The sequence below is a fragment of the Ornithorhynchus anatinus genome, chromosome 5 (assembly GCF_004115215.2).
Source record: "Ornithorhynchus anatinus isolate Pmale09 chromosome 5, mOrnAna1.pri.v4, whole genome shotgun sequence".
Lineage (NCBI taxonomy): Eukaryota > Metazoa > Chordata > Mammalia > Monotremata > Ornithorhynchidae > Ornithorhynchus > Ornithorhynchus anatinus.
In genome coordinates, this window is record NC_041732.1 from 49,943,009 (window position 1) to 49,950,792 (window position 7,784).

A 7,784-nucleotide genomic window follows, 5' to 3' on the forward strand; every position below is an offset into this window, starting at 1 on the left:
GTTGAAAAAAAGCCAAAAGTACAGGATTCTGTATCAGTGTTAATACTAAAAATTTTTTTTATTGGATGCTTAAAATTGGATCATTTGCTTATAGGCTTAGGGCGGAAACCCAATTAATTTACTACTACAATATTTAAATTAGTTACACTAATAAACAATTGAAGTGAGCGCAGCATGAAACAGCAGGCCCTTCTAACTGATCAGATCAGTTTATAAAGGAAATTTTCCTTTGTCCTAATAATTAATAAGTTGGGGATAACAGATCATTTTTTGCCTGCAGGGCTGGGCTAGACACTACACAAAGCAAGTTAAATAGATTTGATTCCTGCCTCCAAAATCCTACGATCTAAGATAATCCAAGACACTGACCCAAATATATGTATTATCAGGCATACCGACAACAAAACTGACACTGAACTTCTACATGAATTGAACTAGTGATTTAGATTCTTTCCAGTCACCCAAAGTCCTACCTTTACCTATTCTAATGTAGAATTTAAAATTATGCAAATATATGACACATAATGTTCTGTACCTCCAAAAATAATCTTGTCTTGTGCCATCGTTTTGTTTCCGACCCATAGCGACACCACTGACACATCTCTCCCAGAGCGCCCCGCTCTCCATCTGCAATCATTCTGGCAGTGGATCCAGACAGGGTTTTTTTTGGTAAAAATACAGAATTGGTTTACCATTACCGCCTTCCGCAGAGTAAACTCAAGTCTCCGTCCTCGACTCTCTCCCACGCCACTGCTGGTCAGCATGGGCCAAACATAGTAGCAATAAATAAATAATCATCTTTGATGATAGGGAAAGTTTGGCCTAGTGGAAAGAGCACAGGCCTTGGAGTCAGAGGACCTGGATTCTAATCCTGGTTCTGCCATTTGTCTGCCATGTATGACCTTGGGCAAGTCTTTTCACTCCTCACATAGTAGGCATTCAATAAATATAATTGATTGGTTCAGTTCTCTGTACCTCAGTTCCCTCATTGGCAACTGTTCTCCCTGTTCCCCCTCCTACTTAGACTGTGAGCTCCATGTGGAACCTAATTATTTTGTATCTACTCCAATGCTTAGTACAGTGCTTGGCACATAGCAGGGGCATAATGAATACCATAATTACCAATTATTATGATGCTGGTGATTGGTGGGTTTTTTCCATTTCTTACTAACCTTCTATGTTGCCCGTGGCACAACCTTCTTGTCTTGTCTTATGCCATCGAGTCATCTCCGACCCATAGCGATGCCATGGACACATCTCTCCCAGAATGACCCACCTCCATCTGCAATCATTCTGGTAGTGTATCCATAGAGTGTTCTTGGTAAAAATACAGAAGTGGTTTACCGTGGCCTCCTTCCGCGCAGTAAACCCGAATCTCCACCCTTGACTCTCTCCCATGCCGCTGTTGCCCAGCACAGGTGAATTTTGACTTGGAGCAGATTGCCTTCCACTCACTAGCCACTGGCCAAGCTAGGAATGGAATGGTAGGTCTCTGCTTGACTCTCCCTCCCATAGTCGAGACTGGTAGAGTACTGGACGCTCTCCCAGTGTGACCCTGAGAGGGGGGCACAATCTTCAACCCATCAGAAACAGCCACCAGGCTGGAGGGTTACCAGGTCTACTTCAACCCATCCCACCCCATACTGTCTTCTCCGCTCTCCCACAATTCCTGTGTTTGCACAAAGCTATTTTAACCTGGCATGACTTGATAATTGGGATATTTGTAAGTGCTTACTAGGTGCCAAGCACTGTACTGAGTGCTGAGGTTGACACAAGACAATCACATGGGATATTGGCTCTCTGCGGCTTTAGGCCATCAGTCAAGAAAATATCAAAAAGTTGTGCTGCTTACACTTTCATAGCCAGACGTGAGACTAGATGTCATTCTTGTGCTGTTTCAGACCAAAGAAAACTTGCGGGGCAGGACCATTCTGGAATCTAAAAATGTGGCAATAGGGTTGTAACCAAACACATAGCCCAAATACTAGTAGTGATAATAATGGTATTGATTGAATGCACTGTACTCTACTGAGCACCCGGGATGGTGCCAGACATCTTCCCTGCCCACGAGGAGCTTACATACTACTAAGGGCGATAAGACATAGTAAAATTCACAAAGAGTGGAATCACACTAAATTGAATAATTGAATATTCAATAAGCACACCCACACAAGCATAGGCACACAAGCTCATTATGGGTGGGGTACATCTGTTTCTCCCACTAGATTGTAAATTTCTTGAGGACAGGGATTATGTCTACTTACTCTGTTATTACTCTCCCAAGGATTTACTACAGTGATCCGCACACAGTAAGCCCTCAATAAATAGCACCAATTGAATGAGCGAGTGAGGAAGGCCTAAAAATCAAAGGGAAGGGGTCTTTGCTTGATGCCCTAAGATTACACTGAACACATTAATAGCATGAATCATAAAAATGACAAGACACTGAAGTGCGATGGAATGAAGTACACTCAGATAAACGTGGGAGTGGATGATGGGCTAGGGTTGATCGGAGATGGTTTTTTGGTTAAACTGGATTTTAATCTGCTGTCTAAAGGCTGAGAAGGGCAAGTTCTGTTGAAGAAGAAGAGCCTTGCTGTTCCAGGAGGGTGATTTTAATCCTTTCATCCTGCTAGCAACGGCCAAAATGTCTCTTTCTTCTTTCCTAACTGTGAATGGCTTATTTTTGTCAGTCTCCCTGTAGATTTCTTGAGGGTCTGGATTGTGTAATTTGTCTCTATTGTACTCTCCAGATGCTTAGTACATTCCTCTATCCTTTTGATTGATTGATAAGAATGGGTTAGTATAGAAAGAAAATGAGAAAAGTGACCGTGGGATGCTTCCCTTGTCTTCTGAGATTGTGACATCTCCCTGTCCTGAGGGGTGAAACAAAGGCGAATGAAGGGAAAGAAGGCAGATGATCACACTTGGCCTGAATAGGTCTATGCCTGCCCTAGACTCCCACTAACTTCAATAAAATCTAAACTTGGCAGGACAAACCAGGACTCTACAAGAAATCAATTATCAGCAGAGGACGATGCTGGATCGAGCTAGACATCTGTCTTCTATGTAGTGAATATTCAGCCAACAGAGGAATCGTGCTTTTTCCGTGATGCTAAAGGGGAAATGCCAGGGATAGATATTACAGGTTCCCAGGTCACCAAGGAATGTTGCTTTAGAAATACCCCTGTCCTCTCTTTCCACCCAGCCCTGCATTTAGAACTCAGACCATTAGACTATGATGAGCCTCTCCCTGCAAGTCCCAGAAACAGAAAGCTGCAGTGTAGAGCCAAGGAAGGAGAAGCAGCATGGCCTAATGGAAAGAGCACAGAGGACCTGACTTCTAATCCTGGCTCTGCCACATGCCTGCTGTGTGTCCTTGGGCAAGTCTCTAAATTTCTCTGTGCCTCAGTTTCCTCATCTGTAAAATGGGGTTTCTATACCTATTCCCACTTCTGCTAGACTATGAGCCATGTGTGAAGTAGGCTCTGATAATTTTGTGTCTACCCCTGTTTTTAGAACAGTGTTTGGCACCAAGTAAGCTCTTAACAAATACCACAATTATTAGGGAGAATCAAAAATGGTTTCTGAGTAATAAGTACGACCACCTGACTTTTTTTCTCAGAAGCCCAGGCACCTGCAGATCACATTTTCTCCTCCTTATCACCCTATGAAGCAGGAGGGGACAGAGATTATTATATTCATTTCACAGATAGGGAAGAGAAGGAGAAAGACAAAAAGATGGGCCTATGATCACTTGGAAGGTCAGGAGCAGAAGTCAGTCAGTCAATCATATTTATTGAGCACTTACTGTGTGCAGCGCACTGTACTCACTGCTTGGGACAGTTCGATATAACAGTAAACAGACACATTCCCTGCCCACAATGTGCTCACAGCCTAGAGGGGGAGTACAACTCTAGTTACAACTCTAGAAAGTACAATACAACTCTAGAGTGTATAATACAACAGAGCTGACAGACACGTTCCCTGTCCACAATGAGCCACCTTGACTTTAATAATAAAAGTTATAATAATAACATTAATAATAGTCATATTAATATTTGCTGTCACTACTATGTGCCAAGCACTGGGGTAGATACAAGACAAGCAGCACTGCCTCCTGGAAAACAGCAAAAGCCTATCTCAGACTAGAACCCAAGCTGTCTGACCTCTAGCTTGAAACTGCCCCAAGTCCACTCTGTCTTTGATTCTCTTCCCCACTACCCCTATTCCCTCTGATCAAATGCAAACAAACCATTTTATTTTTGAAAAATTCTAAAACTTCCGAAGTATAAGCAAGATCCTGTCAGGCCAGGAGCCCATGTAGAGAAAATAAAATCAGGGAGAAATGGCTATTCATCTTTCCTCATAGACCATCTCTGATTTTGCGCAATTTTAGTGTTTCTTTTTTTTAGGAATGGTGCCAAGGAATTTGCGGGAAAGAAAAGCAAACCCAAGTGTCTGAAATTCTATTCCTCAACCATGGCCCCTACTGATTTAAAAAAAAATTATTTTGTGCATTTGTCTTTGTCTTTTACGTTATTTTAGGTTTTTATTGCTTCATAGCTCCATATGTGTTGTTCACCAGTCCTCTCTCCTCTCTCATATTTTTGAAGTGTGATCCCGTTGAGGGTCATGGATTACATCTAATTCACATCTCTGTGTTCTTTCCCAGTGCTTAGTACAGTGCTCTGCTCATAGTAGGTGCTTAATAAATACTATTGCTGTGAATTTTCTTTTGACACTTTAATGGTTAAGGGAGGACAAGTACAGATTTTAAGAGCTGGGATCCACAGCTTTGAGATGTTGCAGGGAAGGGAACACATTCTCAGCCAGGAATAATAATAATTATGGTATTTGTAAAGTGCTTACTATGTGCCAGGCACTCTACTAAGCACTGGGGTGGGTACAAGCAATTTGAGTTGGACACAGTCTCTTTCCCACATGGGGCTCATAGTCTCAAACCCCATTTTCCAGATGAGGTAACTGAGCCATAGAGAAGTGAAGTGACTTGCCTAAGGTCACACAGCAGACAAGTGGCAGAGCTGAGATTAGAACCCATAACCTTCTGACTCCCAGTCCCATTCTCTGTCCACTATGCCATGCTGCTTCTCTAGAGTACACAGTCAAATAGCATGGCTCAGTGGAAAGAGCCCGGGCATGGGGGTCAGAGGTCAGGGGTTCGACTCCTGGCTCTGCCACTTGTTAGCAGTGTGACTGTGGGCAAGTCACTTCACTTCTCTGTGCCTCAGTTACCTCATCTGGAAAATGGGGATTAACTGTGAGCCTCACATGGGACAATCTGATTACCCTGTATCTACCCACGTGCTTAGAACAGTGCTCTGCATATAGTAAGCACTTTACAAATACCAACATTATTATTATTATTATTATTATTATTAATAGGGGCAAGAAAATAAACTAAGTGCACGGGGGGACCCACTTTATCATCCAGCCTTCAGTAGAGAAAGTCAGTAGAGGCTTTGGAGAAGAACTGCCTTCCCCTCAGCACTGAGGCCTCTCATCCTCTCCCACACATCCCAGCTTGCTCAGCTGCTGTTTGAGAAAAGCATTATCTCTTCTTGATCTCATTAAAATAATAATTTGTTGTTTTTTAAATAGCTCTCAGCATTTCAAAGCATCTTCTCCTCAGCCTTCTCATTTTATCCTCAAAACATTCTTTGAGGAAATAATTGTGGTAATGGTTAAGTGCTTATAAGATGCCAAGTATTATACTAAGCTCTGGGGCTAGATGCAAGATCATCACGTCACACTTGGGGCTCACAGTCTAAGTAGGAGGGAGAATAAGTATTGAATCTCCATTTTGCAGATGAGCAAACTAAGGCACAGAGAAGTGACTTGTCCAAGGTCACACAGCAGACAAGTGGTAGAGCCAGGATGAGAACCAAGGGTCCCTGACTCCCAGGCCCATACTCTTTCCACTAACCATGCAACAATGATGAAGAAACTGAGGTTCAGAGAAGTTAAGGGACTTGTCTAAAGCCACACAGCTGTCCAGTGGTAGATATGGTGTTAGATCCCAGTTCTCCTCACTCTGAATCCAATATCTTTCTACAAGACCACACTGCCTCCTCATCAGAAATAGCTTCCGGCAAAACCTCAGCTTCAACTCCACCTACAACAGATCACTTTCTAATGACTTCTCCTCCACTGCTTTCATACATGCTCAGGAAACCCCATTCTAAAAAACCCAAACACTTGACACTATGGCTCTCTCTAGTGCTCACCCCATCTCCCTCCTACCACTCCTCTCCAAACTCCTTGAGTGAGATGTCCACAGCCTCCTCCTCTACTTCCTCTTCTCCAATTCTCTTCTTGATCCCTTCCAATCTGGCTTCCTCCTCCTTCACCGAAACTGCCCTCTCTGTGGTCACCAATGAACCCCCTCTCACCAAATCCAATGACCTCAACTCCATCTTGATCCTCCTCGACCTCTCAGTGGCTTTCAACACTATAGACCATGTCTTTTCTCCTAAAAAAAATATATCTTAGCTTCACTATTACTGTCCTCTCCTGGTTCTCCACTTGTCTCTGTGGCCTCTGATTCACAGTCTCTTTCACAGGTTCCACCTCTGCATCCCACCTCAATTTTCCATCTATATTTACTCCCTCAAAGAATGTATTTGCTCCCATGGCTTCAACTACCATCTCTATGCAGATGATTCCCAGGTCTATATCTCCAGCCCTGGAGTCTTGCATTTCCTCCTGCCTTCAGGACATCTCTACTTGGATGTCCTGTTGACATTTCAAACCTAACATGTTCAAAACAGAATCCATCATCTTCCCTTGCAAACCCTGAGCTCCCTCTGACTTTCCCACTACTGTAGACAGCATCACCATCCTCCCTGTGTCTCAAGCCCATAATCTAGCCATTATCCATGATTCATCTCTGTCACTGAACCCACATATTCAATCTATCATCAAATCCTGTCAGTTCTACCTTCACAACTTTGCTAAAACCTGTCCTTTCTGCTCCATCCAAACTGCTGCTATGCGGATCCAAGGATTTATTGAATCCCACCTTGATTACTGCATCAGCCTCCTCATTGACTTCTCAGCCTCCTGTTTCTCCCCACTCCAGCTGGTACATCAGTCTGCTCCCTCTAGACTCTAGGCTCATTGTAAGTGGGGAATGTGTCTGTTTACTGTTACATCGTACTCTCCCAAGTGCTTAGTACAGTGATCTGCACACCATAAGTGATCAGTGAATATGATTGACTGACTGCCCCTATCATCTTCCTAAAAAAAGTTCAGTCGATGTTTCCCCACTCTTCGAGAACCTCCAGTAATTGCTCATCCATCTCTGAATCCAAGAGAAACTCCTTACCCTTGGCTTTAAAGCACTCAATCAGCTTATCCCCTCTTATCTTCACTGACTGTAAGCCCGTCAAACGGCAGGGACTGTCTCTATCTGTTGCCGACTTGTTCATCCCAAGCACTTAGTACAGTGCTCTGCACATAGTAAGCGCTCAATAAATACTATTGAATGAATTGAATGAATAATTTCCTTCTCCAATCCAGTCCACTCACTTCCCTCTTCTAATGCCAACCTACTCACTGTCCCTTGATCTTATCTATCTCACCACCAATCTCCCTCTGGCCTGGAACACCCTTCCCCTTCATATATGATAGACAAGCACTCTCTCCACTTCAAAGCCTTATTAAGGTCACATCTCTTCCAAAAGGCCTTCCCTGACCAAATCCTCATTTTCCCTCTTCCTTCTGCCTTCCACAGTACCCTTGAACTTAGATTTGTACCCTTT

The 7,784-nt window shown here is 43.3% G+C and overlaps 1 non-coding gene across 1 annotated transcript; it reads right to left on the reverse strand.

The window, feature by feature from the left end:
* Positions 1-1,428: 1,428 nt before the first annotated feature.
* On the reverse strand, positions 1,429-1,565 carry LOC114812676. Its single transcript, XR_003760327.1, has one exon. It is a non-coding gene; the product is annotated as a small nucleolar RNA SNORA7 (small nucleolar RNA).
* Positions 1,566-7,784: the final 6,219 nt, after the last annotated feature.